The sequence below is a fragment of the Balaenoptera musculus genome, chromosome 2 (assembly GCF_009873245.2).
Source record: "Balaenoptera musculus isolate JJ_BM4_2016_0621 chromosome 2, mBalMus1.pri.v3, whole genome shotgun sequence".
Lineage (NCBI taxonomy): Eukaryota > Metazoa > Chordata > Mammalia > Artiodactyla > Balaenopteridae > Balaenoptera > Balaenoptera musculus.
Window position 1 is genome coordinate 93,221,668 of NC_045786.1, and position 24,979 is coordinate 93,246,646.

Consider the following 24,979-nt stretch of genomic DNA (forward strand, 5'->3'; position numbering starts at 1 on the left):
TTGCCTTCCAGTTATTATAGCTGTATATCTTTCATCAATTAAGTCAAAAGAAGTTATTTCCCAGTAGTATTGAAGTAAGGTTAAATGCATGACTGTTTTTATGCAAAGATAAACTTGTCTCTGAACTAGTATCTCATAAAAGACAACTCCCACAATACCTAGGTAATTGTGGAGAACTAATCCCAGATTAAAAAATGAAAACTTTATGGCTGACTATATTCTCCAGGTAAGTGTATTGAGGTTGCGACACATATTGGAAGAAAAGGTGACGAAGCCACTGAACAGTTACATTTTAGCAGAGAGAGAAAATTAGCAGGTTTTCTGCCATTTTAGTAAACATCAAGACTGAGAGAATCTTTCTTTAACAGATATTTACCACTGCCCAATAAAAATCCAATAGCAAGTCAAATCAGGATTAGTCCCAAACAATTGTTGGAATCAATCCATCCTTTCTCTGCATCTGCTCTTTAATACGTGTCCAGAGCAGTGGTGACCAAAATTTGTGACCAGATATGAATTTCATGGCTATTGCTATGTCTGGGCTGGACCTTGAAGGTAGCTTTGACTCGACAATATTGTTACAAAATTTTTCATGACGTTTTAAATTGAAGGGTGTTCATCTGTCAAAGAATCATCATTATTATTGTCACTTATCCTCGCCATCCCACCCATTCCTAAAACAAATTTTTGCTCTGATGTTGTTTACTCTTAATAGAGTGGAAAAGCCCATCATGGACCAAACATAAAGGAATTTTGCTATTAGCCTTCCAGAGGAACTCATTATATGTCAATTTCAAAGGCAATGTTACCACATGATTTTAGGAAACGTAGACTTTATTATAAGGGCAAAATTATGTCACATATTTAACCACACTATCTAAAACAAGGTTTTCAAAGTTTGTCAATGGTGTCTAAATCACATTATAAATGTATGCTTAACTTTGTAAGAAGCAAACTATTTTCCAAAATAATTGTCTATTTTATTTTTGTTTATTTTATAGTGATTGTTGTTAATTTAAGTGATTAGGTAATTGTTTAATTTATATTGCCCAAATCACTGTATGATAGTTATAATTGTTCTATCCTGGCCAGCACTTGGTATTGGTAAATTTTTAAATTTAGACCATCTAGTAGGTGTGTAGTGCTATCCCATAGTGGTTTTAATTTACATCACACTATTGAGTAATGATGTTGACCATATTTTCATGTGTTTATTGGTCATTTGCATATTTTGCTTCTCTCCTCTATTTTGTACTATTGTGTTTTTTAATTGAAGTATAGTTGATTTACAATACTGTATTAATTTCAAGTGTACAACATAGTGATTTAATATTTTAATAGATTATACTCCATTTAAAGTTATTACAAAATGATGGCTGTATTTCCCTGTGCTGTACAGTATATCCTTGTTGCTTTTTTTATATACGTAGTAGTTTGTATCTCTTAATCCCTTACCTCTGTATTGCTCCTCCCATGTTCCCTCTCTCCACTGGTAACCACTAGTTTGTTCTGTATATTTGTGAGTCTGTTTCTGTTTTGTTATATACCTTCATTTGTTTTATTTTTTAGATTCCACATATAAATGATAACATAGAGTATATGTCTTTCTCTGTCTGACTTATTTCACTGAACATAATACCCTCTAGGTCCATCCACATTATTGCAAATGGCAGAATTTCATTCTTTCTAATGGCTGAGTAATATTCCATTGCATATGTGTACCACATCTACTTTATCCATTCATCTGTTGATGAACACTTAGGTTGCTTCTGTATCTTAGCTTTCGTAAATAATGCTGCTATGAACATTGGAGTGATTGTATCTTTTCAAATTAGTGTTTTTGTTTTCTTTGGACAATTACCCATAAGTGGGATTGCTGGATCATATGGTAGTTCTATTTTTAGTTTTTTGAGGAACCTCCATACTGTGGCCAGGACTTCCGATACTATGTTAAATAGAAGTGGTGAGAGTGGGCATCCTTGTCTTGTTCCTGAATTTAGAGGAAAGGCTTTCAGCCTTTTACCACTGAATATGATGTTAGCTGTGGATTTGTCATAGATGGCCTTTATTATGTTGAGATACATTCCCCCTATGCCCACTTTGATGAGAGTTTTTATCTGTTCCAGTCTTGGAAGGTCGTATGTTTCTAAAAATTTGTCCAGTTTTTCTTGGTTGTCCATTTTGTTGGCATATAACTGTTCATAGTATTCTCCTATGATTTTTTTATCTCTGTGATATTGGTTGTCATTTTTTCTTTCATTTCTTATTTTGTTTATTTGGGTCCTCTCTCTTTTTTTCATGATGAGCCTGGCTAAAGGGTTATCAATTTTATCTTTCCAAATTCCAGCTCTTGGTTTCATTGATCTATTTTGGAGGGGTGTCTCTATATTATTTATTTTCTCTCTGATCTTTATTATTTTATTTGTTCTGATGACTTTGGGCTTTGTTTGTTTGTTTTTTCTAATTCCTTTAGATGGTAGGTTAGGTTGTTTCTTTGAGATTTTTCTTGTTTCTTGAAGTAGGCCTGTATTGCTGTAAAATTCCCTCTTAGAACTGCTTTTGATATATCCCATGGACTTTGGATAGCTTTGCTTCCATTTTCATATGTCTCAAGGTATTTTCTGATTTCCTCTTTCATTTGTTCATTGAATCATTGGTTTTTTATTAGCATGTTGTTTAGTCTCCTGTGTTTGTGATTTTCCCATTTTTCTTCCTGTAATTGGTTTATAGTTTCATACCTTTGTGGTCAGGAAAAAATGCTTGATACAATTTCTGTTCTCTTAAATTTGAGACTTGTTTTGTGACCTATCATATGATCTAAACTGGTGAATGCTCCATGTGCACTTGAAAAGACTGTGTATTCTGCTATTTTTGGATGGAATGTCCTATAAATATCTATTAAGTTCAAATGATCTAATATGTCATTTAAGACCACTGTTTCAATAGATTTTCTGTTTGGATGATCTGTCCATTGATGTAAGTAGGTGTTAAAGTCCCCTATTCTTATTTGATTATTGTCAATTTTACCCTTTATGTCTGTTTATGTTTGCTTTATATATTTAGGTGCTCATGTATTTGGTGCATATACGTTAATGAGTAATATCCTCTTCTTGTATTGATCTATTTATCATTATGTAATGCACTTCTTTGCCTTTTGTACAGTATTTGTTTTAAAATCTATTTTATCTGATTAAATATTTTTACCCCAGCTTTCTTTTCATTTCCATTTGCCTGGATATCTTTTTCCATTCCTTCACTTTCAGTCTGCATGCCTTTAGATCCAAAGTGAGTCTTTTGCAGGCAGCATATAGATAGGTCTTGTTTTTGTTTGTAATCCATTCAACCACCCTATGTCTTTTACTGGAGCATTTAGTTCATTTACATTTAAAGTAATTATTGATAAGTATGCACTTATTGCCATTTTGTTGATTGTTTTCTGGTTGTTTTTGTAGTTTTTGTATGTTCCTTTATTCCTCTCTTATTCTCTTCCCTTGTGTTTTGATGATTTTCTTTAGTGTTATATTTGGATTTCTTTGACTTTATTTTTTTGTATATCTATTATAGGTTTTTGATTTGTAGTTAACATGAGGTTCATATATAACAATCAATATATAAAGCAGTCTATTTTAAGTTGATAGTCACTTGAATGCATTCTAAAGCACTACATTACCACTCCCTCTTCCATGTTTTATTTTTTGCGTCATAATTAACATCTTTTTATTTTGTGTATTCCTTAACTACTTATTATAGTTATAGTTGCTTTTACTACTTTTATCCTTTAACTTCATATTAGTTTTATGAGTGGTTGATCCAATACTTTTTGTATATGTTTGCCATTACCGGTGAGATATTTTTCTTTCATATATTTTCTTATATCTAATTATGACCTGTTCTTTTCCACTTAGAGAAGTCTCTTTAACATTTCTTTTAAAGCTTTAGTGGTGATAAACTCCTTTAGTTTTTGCTTTTCTGGGAAACTTTTTATCTCTCCTTCAATTCTGAATGATAACCTTGCCAGATAGAGTATTTTTGTTTATAAGTTTTTTTTCTTTCAGCACTTTAGATATATCATGCCACTCCATTCTGACCTGCAAAATTTATGCTGGAAAATCCATTGATAATCTTATGGAGGTTCCCTTATGTAACTACTTGTTTATTCTCTTACTGCTTTTAAAATTCAATCTTTATCTTTAACTTCTGACACTTTAATCATAATGTGTCTTGATGTAGATCTCTTTGGTTTTAATCTTATTTGGGACTTTGCTTCCTGGGCCTGGATGTCTGTTTCCTTCCCCAGATTAGAGAAGTTTTCAGCCATTATTTCTTCAAATAAGTTTTCTGCGCCTTTCTTCTCTTCTGGGACCCCTACAATGTGGTCAGAAAAGATGCTTGATACGATTTCAATTTTCTTAAATTTTCTGAGGCTTGATTTGTGACCCAAGGTTTTATCTATCTTGGAGAATGTTCCATGTGCACTTGAGAAGAAAGTGTATTCTGCTGCTTTAAGGTTTACTATCCTATAAGTATCAGTTAAGTCTATCCGGTCTATTGTGTCATTTAAAACTTATGTTTCCTTATTTATTTTCTGTCTGGATGATCTGTCCATTGGTGAAAGTGGGTGTTAAAGTCCCCCACTATTATTGTGTTACTGTTGATCTCCCCCTTTATGGCTGTTAGCATTCGTGTTATGTATTGAGGTGCTCCTATGTTGGGTACATAAAGATTTATAATTGTTATACCTTCTTCTTGGATTGATCCCTTGATCATTATGTAGTGTCCTTCCTTATCTCTTGTAACAGTCTTTATTTTAAAGTCTATTTTATCTGATATGAATATTGCTACTCCAGCTTTTTATTTCCATTTGCATGGAATATCTTTTTCCATCCCCTCACTTTCAGTCTGTATGTGTCCCTAGGTCTGAAGTGGGTTTCTTATAGACAGCATATATATGGGTCTTGTGTTTGTATCCATTCAGCCAGTCTGTGTCTTTTGGTTGGAGCATTTAATCCATTTACATTCAAGGTAATTATTGATATGTATATTCCTATTACCATTTTGTTAATTGTTTTGGGTTTGTTTTTGTGGGTCTTTTTCGTCTCTTGTGTTTCCTAGAGAAGTTCCTTTAGCATTGGTTGTAGAGCTGGTGTGGTGATGTTGAATTCTCTTAGCTTTTGCTTGTCTGTGAAGCTTTGATTTCTCTGTTGAATCTGAATGAGATTCTTACTGGGTAGAGTAATCTTGGTTGTAGGTTTTTCCCTTTCATCACTTTAAATATATCCTGCCACTCCCTTCTGGCCTTCAGAGTTTCTGCTGAGAAATCAGCTGATAATCTTATGAGGATTCCCTTGTATGTTATTTGTTGCTTTTCCCTTGCTGATTTAACTTTTTTTGTTTGAATTTAATTCTTGTTAGTTTGATTAGTAGTGTCTTGGTATGTTTCTCCTAGGGTTTATCCTGTATGGAAGCACTCTCTGTGCTTCCTGGACTTGGGTGGCTATTTCCTTTCCCATGTTAGGGAGGTTTTTGACTATGAACTCTTCAGATATTTTCTCATACCCTTTCTCTTTCTCTTCTTCTTCTGGGACCTCTGTACTTCAAATGTTGGTGTGCTTAATGTCCCAGAGGTCTCTGAGACTGTCCTCAATTCTTTTCATTCTTTTTTCTTTATTCTGTTCCTTGGCAGTTATTTCCACCATTCTGTCTTCCAGCTCACTTATTCGTTCTTCTGCCTCAGTTATTCTGCTATTGATTCCTTTAGTGTATTTTTCATTTCAGTTTTTGTGTCATTCATCACTGTTTGTTCTTTAGGTCTTCTAGGTCTTTGTTAAACATTTCTTGTATTTTCTCGATCCATGCCCCCATTATATTTCTGAGATTTTGGATCATCTTTATTGTCATTACTCTGAATTCTTTTTCAGCTAGGTTGCCTATTTCCTCTTCATTTATTTGGTCTTGTAGGTTTTTACCTTGCTCCTTCATCTGTAACATATTTTTTTGTCATCTCATTTTTTTGATGGGTTGGGCTGTGTTCCTGTCTTACTGGTTGTTTGGCCTGAGGCTTCCAGCACTGGAGTTTGCAGGCCATTGGGTAGACCTGGGTCTTGGTGCCAAGATGAACACCTCCAGGAGAGTTCACTCTGATTAATATTGCCTGGGGTCTGAGGTTCTCTGTTAGTCCAGCAGTTTGGACTCGGCACTCCCACCACAAGATCTCAGGCCTGACCCCTGACCAGTGAACCAAGATCCTAGTCACTCAGGGGTTCTTCCCGTCCCCTTAGGTGTCCAAGGTACCCCACCAGCACCTGGTAGGTGCCCTAGTTGTGAGGAGACATGAACTCTAAGTCCTCCTACTCTGCCATCTTGACTCTGCCCCTCATGAAGGTTAGAATTTGAGTTGACATTGACAACCAGAAATCAAAAGCATAATCTTGGCCTCTCTGTTAGAGTTGGGGCTCTACTCTGGGTAGTAGATTCCGGTTAGTAACTGGAGTCCCAGAGAAAGTCAGTTCTCAGTCACTTAATGCATAATTAGAATGACTATACTTGGTAGGTGGGGTAACTGCTGCCACATGGTGTCCCAGTCCTATGAGGTAGGAGCCAAAGAGTGGGGACGGCCCAATAACCTCTAACACTTCTCTCCACAAAGACAGTAAAAAAAAAAAAATGCTTCATAGGTGCATGGTAGAGAATTTGGCAAATGTATTGTTTTCCATCCTCTAGTACTCAGGATAAACTCTCACTTTGCTTCATTTTGCAGCAGAAACTACAATGTGAATATTAGTACACCTGATGCTGTTTCAGAGGTCCCTTAAACTATCCTCATTTAAATATTTTTCAAAAAAATTTTTATTTTTTATTTTTCTGTTCTGATTGGGTGATTTCCACTACCCTATTTTCCAGATTACTGATTCGTTCTTCTGTATCATCTAATCTGCTATTGATTTCCTCTAGTGTATTTTTCATTTCAGTTATTGTATTCTTCAGCTCTGATTGGTTCTTTTTTATATTTTCTAACTCTTTGTTGAAGTTCTTACTGTGTCCCTCCATTCTTCTCCAAGTTCAGTGAGCATCTTTGTGAACATTACTTTGAATTCTTTATCAGGCAGCTTATTAGTTTTATATCATTAAAGTGTGTTTCTGAGGTTTGTCTTGTTCTTTCACTTGGAACATATTTCTTCATCTCCTCATTTTGCTTGGCTCTCTGTGTTTGTTTCTATGTATTAGGCAAAACTGCTACCTCTCTTGGTCTTTAAAGAATGCCACTGTGTAGGTGATGATCCTTCTTATTCAGCCCTGCCTAGCTCTTGGTGGTCTCTAGAATCTTTGTGGTTGTCTATACTGCCTGATTTATTTTTGATATGCTCCTGTTGTTGAGGGCGTGCCAAGGCCCATCAGTATTCCAAGGAGAGGAATCTCATTTAACACCTAGTTTCAGTCTGATTGGATGCAAGACCCTTAGGCAAGAGATTTTAAAGCATGTAGGTATATACAGTCCTGTAGGGTTGCAATTGTAATCCCTACTGGCCTCAAAATCAGGAGACCCAGAGTTGTCCTCTTGGCGACAGTTGTAAAAATCGGGACTCCTTTCCAGGGAGTCTTGTCAATCTGTAGCAAGGCCAAGGAGGTGTACTAAAATGGTGTCTCCTTGCTTATGTTCCCCAGTAACACCTCCTTAGCCTCTAGATGTGGGGGAAACCTGAAGCCTGTCCCCCAGAGTGCAGATCCAGGTTAAGGAATAGGCCTTTTTCACAGGAAGACTGGGGTTTTGTTTCAGTGCCTGGAGGTGGTGGCCTGCCAAGAACTGTCTTTCCAATTGTTATCGTCCTGTGGAGCTCAGGAACACCAGCTCTCTTGGCCACAATGTCCAGGTGATAAACAGGTGTCCCTTGTATGGACTGTACAGGCCTGCTGGCTGTAGCTAGGCATCTGGAGAGCATAGGGAACAGAGCTTTCTCACTTGCTTCAGGAAAGCCATTGAACAGTGATTTGACTGTGTGTGCCCATGAGCTTCAGCAATGCACCATGAGAGTGCCTTGCCTGTATACTTGTGTAGGCTTTAGCTGGGGGTGGGAGAATGCCGTGACTGCTCACATTCAAGGACTGCTTGCCCCCATGTCCAGGCTTGCCTACCTGTGCTAGTAGGTCAGGTGGGGAGTGCAACAATGGCATCTGCCAGGGCCTTTGTCTCCAGGGAGCATTTCTGTCACCTCCCCTCCAGCTGATGCTCTTAGATTCTCAAATGACTCTTCTGTGCCTATAGTCTTGGTATTTTTCAAATATCTGTTATTTTACTGGGTCTTGGGGCAACTGAGACCACACATGAGCCCCTTAAGAAGTTTCCTGTAGCACTTTGGGACCCTTGAACATCAGCCCCGTTGGTTTTCTAAGCCAGATGTTTTGGGAGCTCCTCTCTTTGGATGTAGATCCCAGGGGCCAAGGGGCCTGCATGGAGCACCAACCCCTCACTCCTCTGGGGGAAGCACCTGTCTGTCGAGATCCTGCCCTATTGTGTGTTGCCATACCAGGTGAGATTTTTGGCAAGAGTGTTTCTCTTCCTCTCTGACCCATCTTTATATGGTCCTTTTTATTTCTTGGTATAGAGCAGGTGTTCAGCTAGTTCTTAGGTTCTTTTCAGATGGAATTGATCTGTATGTAGTTGTATATTTGTTGTATCTGTGGGAAGAAGTAGGTTCAGCCTCTTCCTATGCCACCTTCTTAAATCACCCCCCAAATTTCAATTTATATTTGAGTACATTTGACCCAAATTCAAATAATCTATTATATGTTATTTTTTTAAATCATATACTATCAAATCATATTTTATCTTATATAAGTGATTTAAAGAACATGCATCACTTGTTTAAGTGGAACAATCTTATATTATGTCTACCACTAAGCAGTTATTAAAATGAACTTTATGATATAATAGTTAATGGTCTACTGATAAAAATAAAATATACTTATTTAAAGTCACATCACCATGTACCATACCAAAGTAACAACGTGATTTTTTAATTCTTTAGATTATTCTACTAGTATATGTTACTAATAGAGGAATTTTCAAATCAAAGAAGGTTTGGAAGCATCATCATAGATTAAGTATGTAGAAGAAAATAATTAAAACGTTTCATGAGGTAATAATAGCCCCAAATGACAATGAAAATATTGTTTATCAATACTTATCCCTTCAAGGAGCATTTGCTGATCTTCTTTTCTATTAGAGGATGCCAAAATACCTGAACAACGATGAATAAAATGTGTCCATCCACTCAATATCTATGAGACATCTATTAGATTCTCTGTCAGCTACTTTGTTATCTTCTGGAATTATAATATTGAACAAGATAGGCAAGAGTCACTCCTTCATCAGGGTTATAGTTCAGCAAAAGAGACCGACAGGAAACAAATAAATCAACAACAGCAAAAATAACATTGGGAAGAGATCTATGAAGGAAGCTGAATCACAGTAATGTAAATATAATAGTTAGATGTTCAGCATTAGGATTCACCTTAGATATCTCGTGGAAGACTTAACTATACTTACAAATAACTTGTCAATATTACTGATTTTGGCAACATAAATATAAAGCTACAGATAACTGAAGTTGTGAGAAGGAAGCAGGATGGGAGGTGAAAAGAAATTAGGGCTAGGGACTTCCCTGGTGGCGCAGTGGTTAAGAATCCACCTGTCAATGCAGGGCACACAGTTCAAGCCCTGGTCCGGGAAGATGCCACAGAGCAACTAAGCCCGTGCGCCACAACTACTGAGCCTGTGCTCTAGAACCCATGGGCCACAACTACTGAGCCCGTGTGCCACAACTACTGAAGCCTGCACGCCTAGAGCCTGTGCTCCACAACAAGAGAAGCCACTGCAATGAGAAGCCCATGCACCGCAGCAGAGTAGCCCCTGCTCAACACAACTATAGAAAGCCCGTGTGCAGCAACGAAGACCCAGCACAGACAAAAATAAATTAATTAATTAACTAACTTAAAAAAAAAGAGATGAGGGTTAATATCCTGATCCTACAAAACTGTAGTTATTTAAAAAATATTATCTGTAGCTTCCCTTTTCAGTACAGTTACCATATGGCTGTTCAATTTTAGATTATTTAAAATTAAATACAATTTAAAATTCTGTTTTTCCTTGGTTGCAGTAGCCATATTTCAAGTGCTCAGCATTCACCCATGAGTAGTGGCTACCATGGTGAACAGAATAGATATGAACATTTCTATTATCACAGAAAGTTCTATTGGACAGTTCTGGTCTATAGTGAGCAGATAAAGAAGTAATGATTTAAGAATGTTGTTTGAAGTAGCAGAGGCAGTCAAAGGTATAACTGAGACTTGTGATGTAACTAGAATGAAAGAAGGTGAGACAGGAAGGTGGTTTCATCTTCATCAATCGAGTCAAGAATGTCAATAGTAAAGTGACAATGCCTAGTCAATAATTTTATATTCTGACAAAGCACTATATTTAGCATCATTGAGATAACCAGTATAAGCACTGAAAATAGAAATCATTCCTGTACTGAGAGAGGGGAGAAGTGGGCCTGGAGAATATTGGCTTTAACTGTATATCTGTTGGTACTGTTTCATTTTTAATCATTTGCATATATCACTTTACGTTTAAAGCTGTTTTATTAGGAAATCATTCTAGTTTCTTTTGAGGAAATAAATTGACAGAGATAAGAATTTAAGTAGGCAGACTACTTATGGGGACTTTGTAATAGTTCAGGGGTTAGATAATGGTTTTTCTTTGCAATTAGTAGACAATCAAGTGATCGAAGTCTAAAAAGAGAAGGTGGGAAGACAGCAGTGAAAGGGAAAAAGGAAACAAAACAGAATATTTATGGAGTGCAGATCCTTGATATAGCCAAAAGTTGTTACATACATTAAATTCATGGTATTGTCATACTTGTGTACAGTGTTTTTGACCCTTAATCTAGCAATGATTCAAGGACAACACATCTAGTTCAGTTCAGGGCCTGAAACTCACCCAGGGCACACACACTGACCTAACTAATAAGAGTAGGACATCAGATACACAGCTGGAGGGTGTGAAACCCTATTAAATAATTCTTAGAATATGGAACAGTGTTAAGCCATTCCATCTATATGCTGGAGGAATAAACAGTGATCTTCCCATACAGTGTTCTAGTTCCTTCAAAGACAGGCAACTAAGGAAAAACAGTAGATGTTATTTTATGGTGTTTATCATGTTAATGTTCCAACTGGCAGGCTCCAGAGATAATAGGATCTCCTGGAGTGCACCTGTGAATAGACCTCAACGTCCTAGAGAAAATATTAAGCACACAAGTTATCAGATTACTTTTACTGCCAGTTGCAAACTTACTGCTCTACATATTCTCAACTTGTTTTTGTTTTCCTTTTGTCTTTTTTAAAAAAAAATTCCCCCAAACCATATTCAGACAAGTTAGATAGTTTGCAGCCTTTAACAAAGACAATTGAATTTTAAAAAATAAATTAAATGCTATAATTTTCCCATAAAAACCAAATGTTATGAACCTCTGGTCAAATTTTCTGCATTGAATTTACAGTATAACATTTCCCTTCCACTCCAAACACACAGCAATAATATATGCAAAATAGTAAACCAAAACAATATAGACAGACTCAGAAACAAGAAAGGCATCTCTGGGGACCAGGAACAGAACTGAAATACAAAAGCCATGAGCAAGACTGAAGCCACACACACGCTGGCCTTTGAGTACAGAAACAAGCAGCGATAGTAGGATCTCAGCTTCTGTAGGCTTCAGAGGACTAAAATTGTTCCATGTGGGACAAGGGAGCACTGAAGCTAAGCTGCTGAAACCACCCTGCCCTCATAAAAGAAGGTGGAAAAAATATTAGACCGACTTGAGTCTACAGCTTTTAGCAGGCTGTAGGCCATCACTGCTGGAAGATATGGACAGAGTCCAACAATACTGAGACTGAAACAGGTGTCCACCGCTTAGTGACTGGATCTGAGGTATCCTCACAATCCACACCATGGAGATACACTCACAATGGCCCCAGTGCCCTTATAGCAAGCCCATGGGATGAGCAGAGGCAACTGCAGACTCTCTAAATAGGGGTAGTCATGTCCTCAGTAATAACTTATTCTCTGTATCCACTCTGGAGTTTAGCCAGAAGATAGAAAATAAAAAGACATATGCACAAATTTCCTTTCAAATTTAAACTAACAGCAAAATTCTAAAACATTAAGAAACCCAGTGTTAAAAAAAACCAACAAACAAAATTAACCATCAAAACCATATTAATTCACTTTGGTTGAAATTAATTTTATGTAACAATTTGACAAAGACTTTAAAATAAGGATATAGAGTGCTCTGCATTTTAGGTGAAAGAAGTATTTCCTTTTAAAATGAGCAAAAGTTTGAGTCAAAAAGAAACAGAAATTAAACAAGGTGAGTGTAAGAAGAACTAATTAGAAATCTTGGGATGAAAAAGTACAGCCATTGATTTAAAAGCACTCAAATAACTGGTTAAACTCCAGCCTGTATACATAGAATAAGTTAGTACTGAGGACATCCCTAAGAATGAAGATGAGGGGAAAAAAAGATGAAGAATATGAATGAGCAGGAAAGAAGCAAAGACAGATGTAAGGAAAAGCTAGATGAAGAAGCTCAAGCATACATCTAATAGATCTTCCAAAAGAAAATAATAAAATAAATGGAAGTGAAGTAATATTTGAAGAGGTAAAAGCTGAAGTTTTTTTCAGAATTAAAGAGAAATATGAATCTTTAGATTGAAAATATACTCTAAGTACCAAGATGGATAAAATAGATCCACATTGAGGTACATTACTGTGAAACTGCAGAATAACAAGGGTAGAGAGAGGGACCCTTAAAAGTTACTAGAGAGGAAAAGGCAGATTACTTATAAAGGGATAACCTTTGCACGTAAAACAGATTTCTTAATTGACAATGATAGAAGCCAAAGTACAATAGGATAAGAGCTTCAAGATGCAGAAGGAAAATAACCGGCAATCTAGAATTGTATCAATATATAGAAATGAACTATCATTTAAGAACAGAGGCAAAATAATAGCATCAAAATAAAGACATTTTCATTTGTACGAAGCCAAGAGTTTATCATCCATAGCCCTCACTAAAAGTACTATTAAAGGATAAACTTAAACAAGAATTAAAGTGACACTAGAGAAACCACATGATACAAAACACAATAGGATAGAAATTGATAAATTATGTGGGTAATGGTAACAATAGACTGGTTTAAAAAAAAACATGGTTTCAAGGTAAAAGGCATATTAAAACTTTGGCTGCTAGACACTTTGTTAAGACCTGTGACAAAATTCTTCTCTACCAGACAATAGCTGTTCTAGAAATATTAAGAGCATGGTCCCACAGAAGCCTGATGTGCCCAAGCTCTCTGTAATTTAGCCTAGATAGAGAGAAGCAAGTCTCAAAAGGAACTGTGGTTATGGGTTTTAGCACATGAGACTGACTAGAATAAAACACATAGAGAACCATAGATTTTATGAGAGAGTTGCTTTGGAAAAAATGTCATCAGCCTTGAGTAAAATAGACTGAGACTAATTGAGATGTGAAAAAATACCCATGGACCCCAACATTCTACAGGCAGGAAGCAAGCTGATAAAGCCGCTCAGTTGCCAAGAATGAAATATTCTCCAAGGCCCTCTGCGGAAGTGATCAAAGAAGATAGTGGAAAAAGACACAGGAGACAGCACAGCCAAGCACCATAGGGGAAAAAAAAATGGACTAGGGAGCCATTCCCAGGATTTTAAACTGGAACCTAATCAAGATACATTCCCTAGCCTTAAGGAAAAGGAACCTGGCAACATTTGCCCATAGGATTCAAATGGCTATGGACCACTGACTGCTATGTGTCTCCACTTCTTTTCTTCCTTTGAATGAGAGAGTTTGTTGCAGTTATCTTGTCTCTGATTCATCACTGTATTTTGGGTGTGTGGGAGGCAGATAACTTGTCCTTTTAGTTCTAGAGTTACAACCAGATGTGACATAGGTAATAAGATCCTGGATTTAGAGCCTGATGCCTTGATTGGATGAAGCTTTTGGGGTGTAACAGTGAAGGGCTGAGTGAAGTTTGTGTGTGGGAGAAACGTAATAATTGTAACCAAGAGGGTAGCCTGTGGTAGGTTTCATTATTATTCCCAATTTTTCACCCTACCCCTGAGTCTAAACCCATTGTCATGGGACTTTGCAGTTCTTCCCACTAGAGGCAGAGTACATCCCCCATCCCACTGATTCTGACCTTGGCCATGTATCTTGCTTTGACCGTTTGGATGTTAGCAGATGTCAAGTGATCAGGGACTAGAAATGTTCTAGTGAGGTTGGGCTTGCTCTTTTTCACTTTCATCATTGCCCTGGATAGCCTACTGGTCCCAGAATAATGTAACATGTGTGTGAGGCAAGCTTGACCTGAAGTCACAGTCTGGAACCAAACCCAGCTAAGCCTAGCTGAGATTAGCCAAACTATAAGGAACCCAACAATGCATGATATGTAAATAATTGCTTTTTGCTGTAATCCACTGATTTGTGGATTTTTAAAAGGAAGTATTACTTGTGGCACTACTTGACTAAAATATTCTCTTGCTGCACAGAAAAATAAATTTGAGACCGTTTACAGATCTAAATACAAAATGAAAAAAATTTAAATATCTAAGCAAAAATAAAGGAAAAAATTCTAAGAATGTCTTGAAGAATAAACCGAAAGCCCAAAAATTATTGATTAATTTTCCTACATTTAATTTTTAAAATCTGTTCAACAAAACACAATCAAATATTAAGATAAATTACAAGGCACAGACTGAGAGAAGATATTTGAAATGCTTTTTGCTTGCACTTATCAAAATATTATTGTCCAGAATATATATAGGAATAGGACAGTAAAGAAAAGGTACAAAAACAATAGAAAAATGGACAAATAATATGAATATTCACAGAAGAATAAATCCGATAGTCACATACAAAGATGTTAAATCTCGCTGGTAGTCAAGGAAATATGAAAATGACAGTGAGGCATCATTTCATATTTATTAGATTGGAAAAATTAAGCAAAAATTAGACAATACTAAATCTTGGTGAAAATGTGGAATGATGGACTCATATAATTATGGCGGGACTGTAAACGAACACAACTATTTTGGAGAATATTTGGTATTGTCTAGTGAGAACTGAATTCAACATAATTCCCTGTCCTGGTGTTGAACAACACTGGTACCAAATATACTTTTCTGTCCCTGTATTAGACAAGTCTGACAGGCATGGTTTTCTGTCTCTTTGTTAAGCAACACTTAGCTACTTGCTCCAGGAAATATTTTCTCCTGGAAGTTAGGACCATGAAGCTACAAAAATAACTTATGTATCAAGACTAATACCTTGCTCATCAAGGCTTACTTCAAGAGACTTGCCTCATGGTACCTATCAATTCAAAGCTGCTATGTCACAAACTCTGCCCAATCCAAACTAGTCCCCTGCAATGCAATACGTTAAAATCACCTAGCCCAGGTCCTAAACCCATGCAAATACCATCTTCTAATTTCTCCATCTGGGGGCACGATTAAGACTCTGCCATGATAGTGGTTCTTCCAGAATACAGTAGGCCTAAGAAACTTAGCTTTCCTTGATCAACGGTGTTTTTTTCTTTTGGTGGTGGTTGGGGGGGGGTGTATTTCACGGGAGCTGATACTAGTAAAGTTGAAGATTCTTATGGTATATCACTCAGGATTTCCATCTTCACATATAAAACCTAAAGCAGTATAATTCAAATCATGCGTTTAGACTGATGAGTGAAATGAAAAATCAGTTTGGGGAATCACAACCCACGTTTGCTTTTTTCAGAATAGGATAGATGAGACAGGTATGGACAAAAATGGAATGGAATGGAATAAAGTAAAATAGAATGAAGAGTAAATAGTAAAAAATAGTAAAATAATAAAAGGTTGGTCTGTGAAACTGGTTTCAGTATCATCTGAGTGTATGTTTGTACATGGGTACATGTATGCATTATGCACTACCTTAAATTAACCCTTTCATATGTATACAAGAAAACCTGTATTTGTTTATTGCACAAAAAAAACTAGAAACAACCTCAATGATCATCAAAAAATAGATAATAAATATTTATGTAGTAAATATTATACAGAAGTTAAAATGAATGAACTAGAGTTACATACATCAACACAAATAAACCTGAAAAACCTGTTGAGTACAAAGCAAATTATACAATACATACATACTTATAAATAAGAAAACCATACTAAATATTGCTTGAGAATACAGTAATCCAGACAATATGATGCCAAAGTATAAAAACTGGGAAAATCAACATAAAATTCAGGGCAGTGGTATTCTCTGCAAAGAGTGGGAGTGAGAGATTGAGGAAGCAAAGCATTGAAAGAGGGTTGTGAGAATGAGTGAGAAAGGGAAGAAGGGAAAGATATGAAGGGGGGATAAGCAGGGGGTCTTGAGTGTCTTCGTATTTTGATTTCTTAAAAAAAATCTGAGACAAATATGGCAAAATGTTAAAACCTTTTAAAGCTTGGTATGGGTAACAGCAACAAGAATAGTAGCTCACTTAGAGTTTGCTATGGTCCAGACACTGTTCTAAGCATGTTACTTTTTATTTGCAAAGCTACTCATTAAATCTTTACCATGTACTTTTCAGTGTGGTGGAACTACTTCACAGTTTTAAAAATAAAAGCAGGGACAAAATATTAACATATGAAATCTAAGTGGTGGGTATATGAATGTTCATTATACTATTTCCTGTAATTTTCTGTATGGCTGAAATCTTTCATTAAAAAGCATGTATTTAAAAAATCAGTTGTTAATACAGGACTGATAGTTAATCCTTAATGAGAGACCATATGATATAGGGAATGCACTGAAGTGTTTACAGTGGCCTATGCACAGATCTCTGAGGATTGTTCTTTTTCTCACCAGAGTTCCACGAAAATGTTCACTGTCATTTTGTAAAGAATCAGACTGGTTATCTGTAGAGTACAGAGATAGCTGTGCTCTCCTCAGAGGAAACACAGGAAGTTGCATGAGAGCCATACTTGTCCAGCCTGCGCCATTCAGCCCTCCTTTTCTTCCCTCCTCTCCTCCAAATAACTGAAAGGAACACCCAGAAATGGTGACAGAGATGGGCCTAAAGTTCCCACGCCTTCTTTGAGAAAAGGGCTGGATCTAAAGAAAACAGACATTAGTAATACCACACTGGGGCGGCTGCGGTAGGTGGGGGGGTGGGGAGAAGAAAAGTGCTTCAGGGTGAAGCTTCATTTGCACAGACCATTTTGTGGTCTTTATGTCTGGAATGTCTTCACCAATCTTAGATCGTGGCTTAGATCTCAACTTTTATTAAGTTTTATCAGTTTTATTAAGAGCTGGAAGCGGTCAACATCAAAATCCTTCCTAATCTTCTGATGAGTTATAACTCGACACCCAGCTCTCCGAGTGGGACATGTAGCCTCTCTTTGAGTGGTTGTTTGTGCTGGCACTAGAGGCAGCTTGGCTGCACTGAGGATGAGCCTCCAGTTGGGCCATTGTTTCACAGAACTGGCTGGTTGTTTGATGAAACTGGCTGAACTAACCTCTTGCTTTGATATCGTGGAAATAGAGTCCAGTTCTCTTCCCAGCCAAGAAGTTGGCTAAAAGCCCAGCTTTAGATACAAAATTGGAGACGTGGCTCGAACTCTTTAAGACTCTAAGCAACATCTTGTGCCTCTTGGTCTTTCTTTTAAATGAGTAAGGATTTTATTTTTTAAAGAAGGATGAAAATAATAAATGGGTTTTTAAAAATGGTTTTAAAGCCCATACTTGAAAGTATAATGTAGGGCTCAATTCACCATAAATCTGAAGTATTTAATAATAATAAAAATAGTAATGCCAATAGTAATACGAATAGCCTTTATGAACTGGTTTCTATGTGCCAAGTATTCTTTCATTTTCCAAACACAAACTTATCCTTATAACAACCCTATGAAATAGGTAACTATTTCTCCCATTTTATAACTGAGGAACTGAGTTCTGGAGAAATTAAATAATTTGCTCCAGATAGCAAAATCAGTGGTGGAGCATGTGGGGCTTAGAGATGATGTAATTCAACCCCCTCCTTTTTTTTTTTTTTTTAATTATTATTTATTTATTTATGGCTGTGTTGGGTCTTCGTTTCTGTGCGAGGGCTTTCTCCAGTTGCGGCAAGCGGGGGCCACTCTTCATCGCGATGCGCGGGCCTCTCACTATCGTGGCCTCTCTTGTTGCAGAGCACAGGCTCCAGACGCGCAGGCTCAGTAGTTGTGGCTCACGGGCCCAGTTGCTCCGCGGCATGTGGGATCTTCCCAGACCAGGGCTCGAACCCGTGTCCCCTGCATTGGCAGGCAGATTCTCAACCACTGCGCCACCAGGGAAGCCCAACCCCCTCCTTTTACATAGGAGGGAACTGGAGGTCTTAGCAGGGTATCAACATGAGGAAATCCACTTGAGTCCATTGAGATTACATTCTTCTCCATAGAGAGAAGGGGATACAGGCCTCCAGCCCAGCTAAGTCGACGCTGGGTTCACACCTTTGTCTCTAGATGAGAAAACTTAGGACCAGAGAGGCCAAGTAACTTGCTCACAATCTGGCATTTAGTAAATAGCAGAGCTGAGGTATAAGAGTTCATCTAAGTCTTTCTCTAGACTCTTAGCCTGATTTTCTTCACTGTGAATTTGGATTTCTCCATCAATTTTTTTCTCTGATTTTAATTTGCTTTATTCTCCATGTTTTTCAGTTTTCACTAGAAATAGGTTTACTCTCATATCCATCCTCTTTAATTCTCTGCTGAGGATAAACGTTTGGAAGTGGAATGTTTTTGTCAAAAAAAGTATATAATACTTTAATACAAATTGATAAACTTCATAATGTTTATAACAACTGCTATTCCACTCAAGTATATTAGTGAATTCAGTTCCTCATGGCAAAATATACACAATGTTATTTACCGATATAATAGATCAAAATAGCACCTTATTTTACTTTGCCTCTCTATAATTATGAGTGAGGTTAAATTCTTTTTGTATACTTCTTGGCTTCCTGATTTACTCAATAAATTTCTCTTTTTTAACAAAGTTTTGCTGATTTCCTATTGGCATGTTTGTGTTTATAAGATTTTTTTTTAATATAGGAGTTACTATCTCTTTGATAAAATGATGAATATTAGTCCAGGCTTCTCATTGGTGAGACGGAACCTATATGGATTGGCTAAAAGTTTTGAGAAAGCCTCCAAGCATTGCCTGAAGAGAGCCTAAGAATCTAGGGAGGCCCACAGACCCCTCTGCAGGTATCCAAGACCTGCCGCTAAATAGCCCTGGTTGCAGCCACTGGACGGGGATTTTTGATTACCCGATGCTGACTCTGAGTAACTTGATGTATGTGCTTCAAAGGAAATTTTTATGCATAAGAGTCAGAGTTCCTTTTTGTTTTAGGGCAGGCAAGCCTCCAGAAGAGTTTTATGACCATTTCTCCTTATTAGTTAAAAAATATCTAAATGACAAATATCCATATATATGGAAGACTTTGGTCTGAGACTCCCTTTTTTACTAAGAGGATAATCCTCACTCATCCCACATTTCTTTGACAGCTACTAGGAAAAACATAAAGTTGTGCATGACCAGATTGTTCACAAGAAAGACCTATGTCAGACCCACCAATGAACCTTTTTAAAATGTTTCTGAACCAAAATGTTCTTGGACTCTTCTCCTAGATTGAGGCTATCTATAAGGAATGAGATTGAACTTACATACAATTGGAAGAGGAGAAACTACTTCTCCTTGTCCTCTTTTTCTTATAGGAGGAAGAAATTCATTAAGGAATTCAAGGTCACTTGCCTCTCCAACCTTTTCTCTCTCACCCTCTCATCTGTGTCACCTCAAAAAACACTCATAAATAGATAATTGGGAAAGGATGTCTGTGTTGAGAATTGTAACTAACAAGTAATTACCAATCCCTCTAACTCAGCACTGCACTTTATTGAAGCTGCTTTCATTCTCTTCATTGATTGATTCCACACATTGACTTGAATTTATTTTCAATCACCCCCCTCCCCATCCCCCCATAGTTTCTTTATGTTATGTTAGATTCAGAGAATATCCGTGACGGTGATGCCTGCTTCCTTCTCCAAGTTATTGACCTGCCAGAGCATCACCTCCTGAGAATTAGTGACCTACTAATCCTATTCTGGGTTTATTTTAGAAAACCAAGCATAGCATATCTGGATCCTCATCATCCAGGAAGTGCCCCAGACTTCAAATGAAACTTCTAAAAGTGTTTTCACAGAGTCGTTATTGTAATGGAACAGAATGAAAAGAATAAAACTTCCTTTTTGCCTCGGTTCATGAAAGTCAAAACCAGAAACAAGTTAAATGGCCTGTGACTCACTATGAGCTCTGATTGCCTGCTTCTGTTTCTGCTCACAATCTTTGCCTGGGAGAGAGAGGCTGCCACATTTACTATGTGGTCAACCGGAGATGCACACATCCTGGGAAGGGTGTCTACAAGTTGATCTTCTCTTGGTTGTCTGAGGCTTTGGGGTTTCGTATGATGCTTCTATCACTATGAGGACCTGAGGAGAGAGGATAGCCTGGTTCTCTTTCTTCTCACCATCAGGGTCTCAGGGGAATATAAACCAACCCACCCATGAGGACCAAGACACAGGCTGCCTGGTTCAGCTCTGACAGTCACACCCTGGCTGGTCTCACCTGTGAATGAAGTAAATAACTACGTCATGTGACTGTGGGAGTATTGAGCCCACCCCTCCCCCAATATCGTCCTTGACTAATAAGTGATTCCTGAAACTCAACCCTCAGAGCTTTCCTTTTGCTGCTTAAGGTTACGATTACTATGCAAATAACTCTTGGACAGAAAGAAAGATGGGGAGTGGAAGGAACTAACATGTGAAGACCTACTTTGTGCCAGGACCTGTTTGGAGCCCATTAGAATCTATATTTGCCACTTATTTCATTCTTACCTCTCAGTTAGGTAGGTCCTGTCTCTTTTCTAGAGTGGAGGTGATTTAGTCTTAAGGACCCTCAGTGAGTAAATGGTGGATCAAGGATTTGAACCCAAACCTCTCTGATTCTGGAGTCCTTGGTATTTAGGAGAAATACCCATAAAGCTGCTGTCAATCATTCATAGTTTTATACTGATTTGGGGAGAAATGAGCAGTGCTTATGACTTGGAGAGTGTGAGAAATAGATTGATATTTGCTAAAAGAACTATCGAGAGTAACTGAAAACACCTCTTCGCTCCCTTGCAATGTTGCTGTGGAGCCTGGGTGGTGCTTTCTTCCCTCCAGGGCTCATATCTCCTGTGCTACCTGCTGCCTCATCCAAGTAAGGCTGTGCCGGGGCCTTATGTGAAACTCATTATGTGAAAAGAGCAACGTCAAGCAAGATCCTCTCTTTCCCAGTCTGCCCCAAGTGATGTCAGTGATACATAGGAGTTTAGTAAATGAGGCATGAATCTGTGATAGAATAAACAGCCTACAGCCTGCCACTGTGTAACTGGGATTTGACAGCTTAACCAACCAACCATTTGTAGATTAGGAGACCAGAAACGTGTCAGGAGAGACTTGGAAAGTGCCTCAGACATTTACATTTGTGTCACTCTTTAGGTATGTCTTGAAGTTGGAAATAACAGATGTGGTTAGCCCCTTTGATGGGGAGAACCCTGGACTTGGAAGGAGAGACCAGTGTGACAGTGCCAGCCCTGCCACTCATCAGCACTGCAGGGTAGAAGCCGAGGCTGTGATCTCAGGCAAAGTCCCGGCCTCCTCCAGACCCCACGGGGTGCTCAGAGGGTGTAACACCTCAGAGTTTGTCTTGATTAGAGATAAGGAAGCTAGACTTTCATAGTCGCCAAACAGTCCATCCTAGGCTAAGGGCTTTCAAGGAGCTGCTAAAGAAGAGAACAGATCCCAGTCTGGGCTCTATCACTTACTAGAGTTGTTTCCATGGGGAAATTTTACCTAATCTCTTAGTTTCCCCATCTCTGATCATGGTAGGATAATTAGGCTCAAAGGAGAAAATAAAAGCAAATGTTTGTCCACTTCCTGGGCAGACTTATATGTACTCGGAATTGATATTCTCAGACTTGGTTTCCCTGCTCTTAAGTATCAGTCATAAAAATTGAAATAGACAGCTGAATAATACCATACATGGTAAGGTAAATTGTATTATTCCCTCCAGTTTTGATATCCTATGAAGTCACAGCCTTGCCTACAATTCCTAATGTCTAAACAGTGCTCTTGAGAGAGGCTGAGAGACATTTATATGGGACTGGAAGTGAAAGCAAATTGATCCCCTTAAGCTAAATCTAGCAGAGCTCTGACAAAGGCCTTCATAATCCCCGACCAGCCTGGGGCATCTATTTTCTATGAATAAAAGTAATGGTACATGATTTTTCCCTAAACCCCTATCAAATAGTCTGGTCTTGGAATTCATCATGAACCACAGAAGGGAGAAGCTCAACATAGTGAGCAAAGTATACAGTGATCTGTTCTCCTCATTTGGTCCCTTATCTATTTTAAGGGGAATAACTGCTTCTGCAAGAATATTTGGATGGAAGTTCATTTAAGGAAGGCAATAGCAGTGGTGAGGCCAGTGCTGAATAGCCAGGATTTAGGATAGGGCTGACTGTATATCCGTGCCGTGTGCCCGGCAACTAAGGAAATAAGATCAGGAAATAGAAACGGCCCTTGGTTAGAAGGATATCTAATAGCCGCTGGGTCTGCATCAAAAGGTCCTACAAACTGCCTGCAGAAACCAAAGTGCAAATGTGAACTTTTAATACTGGAATAAAAGTTACCAAATGTGGGAGAAACTCAAGTCTGAGGAAATAATTGTTTCCTTACTCATGATGGGCACAGCTTTGGGAATTTGATGTTACAGATGACCGCTTAGAACAGACCAGTTACAGTGACAAAGACGAAGCGTGGAGGGCAGTTCAAGTAGCTCTCATCTCTCCCGAGAGCAGAGGTGGGAGACCCAACATGGTTGTGCAAAGAGGATGGCTGTCCTAAAAGCTTGTTAAATAACTGAGCTTCACCTTCAATCCATAGGGTATGAGGTTCAAGGGCATTGCCCATTTAACAGGGCTCAGTATGACAGAGCAAACTGGGTATTTTCATAGACATTCTTTTATCCTACTGGCACCTGAAGTAGGTACTAGTAGATCGGGGGGAATATTGCTTATCTAGGAGCAATGAGTTCACCAGTGTGATTGAAACAAAAGTGGGAAAATAACTGTTTAAAAATGTAAAGATAGTGATTTGGAAAATATTCCAAATGATGCCAGACTAAGGATCTGTGCTTTATCTTAATGGGGAGCCTCTAAGGACTTTGGGGATGGGAATTGGAATGAAGAAAGGAAATTAATCTGACTCTGGTACATAAAATCATTTAGAAGGGAGGGGAGGCTGAGGTTAAGAAGACTGGTTAGAAAAAAGTTTTGGTCAGTGAGGCTGAGGGTGTCTTGTTGGGTGGAAGGAAAAATGGAGACACATAACATGCTGAATGGAGCCGGGGAGGGATTTGCCTGGGTGCTCGTGTCTAGCTGAGAAGCTACAGAAATAGCAGATGAGACTAGCTTCCCACCTCTATGGAGGTCCCTGCAGTAAAGATCATGGATTCCACAACCACCTGAGGGAAGCAGACAACTGGCCAAGGTGAACAAGTCTCCTCATTAACAGGACAGAATTTCATGTTGTGATTACTAGACACAGCCTGGAGAGGCCACTGGCTCTGCTAACCCTGGCTGCCCTCAAGGAGATAAACACTCCTGGCCAGGACCAGCCCATCCTCATGATTCCTAGAGAAGCTGAAGATGTAAAAATCTCCCCATTTCCCCATAGTACCGTAACCCCCACCCCTAGAAAGATCCAGTTTCCTACGTGCCACCTCCTTTGCTTCCATACTTCTGGGGGAGAAACTTCCCCTTTACATTTAACCACTTCTAGAATCCCCGCTCTCTGAGAGAAGGCAACAGCAAGACTGTCACCAGGGCTCAGAGAATTCATACCACTGAAATCAGGCAAATGAGTTAATATTTATTCCAGACTTATGATCAATGACAGTGTATAAAGAATTTTTAATTCATAAATAATGTGTGGAAAAGGGTAAAGCTGTTTGAAGTAACTGTTTGTATTTTTTCACAACTTTCTCATATTTCAAAGTAAAATAGGAATCTGTAGCCAAAGCATCCATTAATAGAAATAAAAACAGTAATGAGAAGAGAAAGAAAGTGCTTAGCATAATTCCTGGTTCATGGTAAAAGATGTGGTACCCTGTTAATCATGATGTAGAGTGATTGCATGAAATCCAAGAGAAAAGGTCTAACCCCTGTTAGGTATATAGGATTGGCACTCAGCAGAGAATTGGGGGTTGGAATGAAGATTTAAAAGTCATTTGCACAGAGGGGATAGTAGAAATTGTGAATGAAGCTTTCCATGCTTTCCTGGAACTTATACGTGTGTTAAGAAAGTAGAGGCCTCAAACTCAGTTCTTGGGGATGTGGAAGAAGTGGAGCAAGTAGATACAGGCTCAGAGCTGTTAGAAAGGAGGAAGATCCAGGACAATATGGGGTCTTAGAAATCTAAGGAGAAAAGGAAGGCAAAGACCTCACTGATTGAGAAACATAAGAGGCTGGCGAGGCCTCAGGAGAGCAGTTTAAGAGGACTGCATTCAATTAATCCTGTCTTTTAATGGTGGGCATTGGGAGCTATGGCTTGACGTGCTTAGAGCTAGTGAATCCAGAGCTCCTAGCCCACAAGATTTCTGCCATTGCTTAATCTTGTGTTTCCTGGGCCCTAGATCTGAAACCATAAAATGTGTAGTATTTATTTAGTATTAGACCATGTTCTGAGAATGCTTTTTCTGGAGCTGTTTTGAGACCACAGAACTGAAAAAGTTCTTGA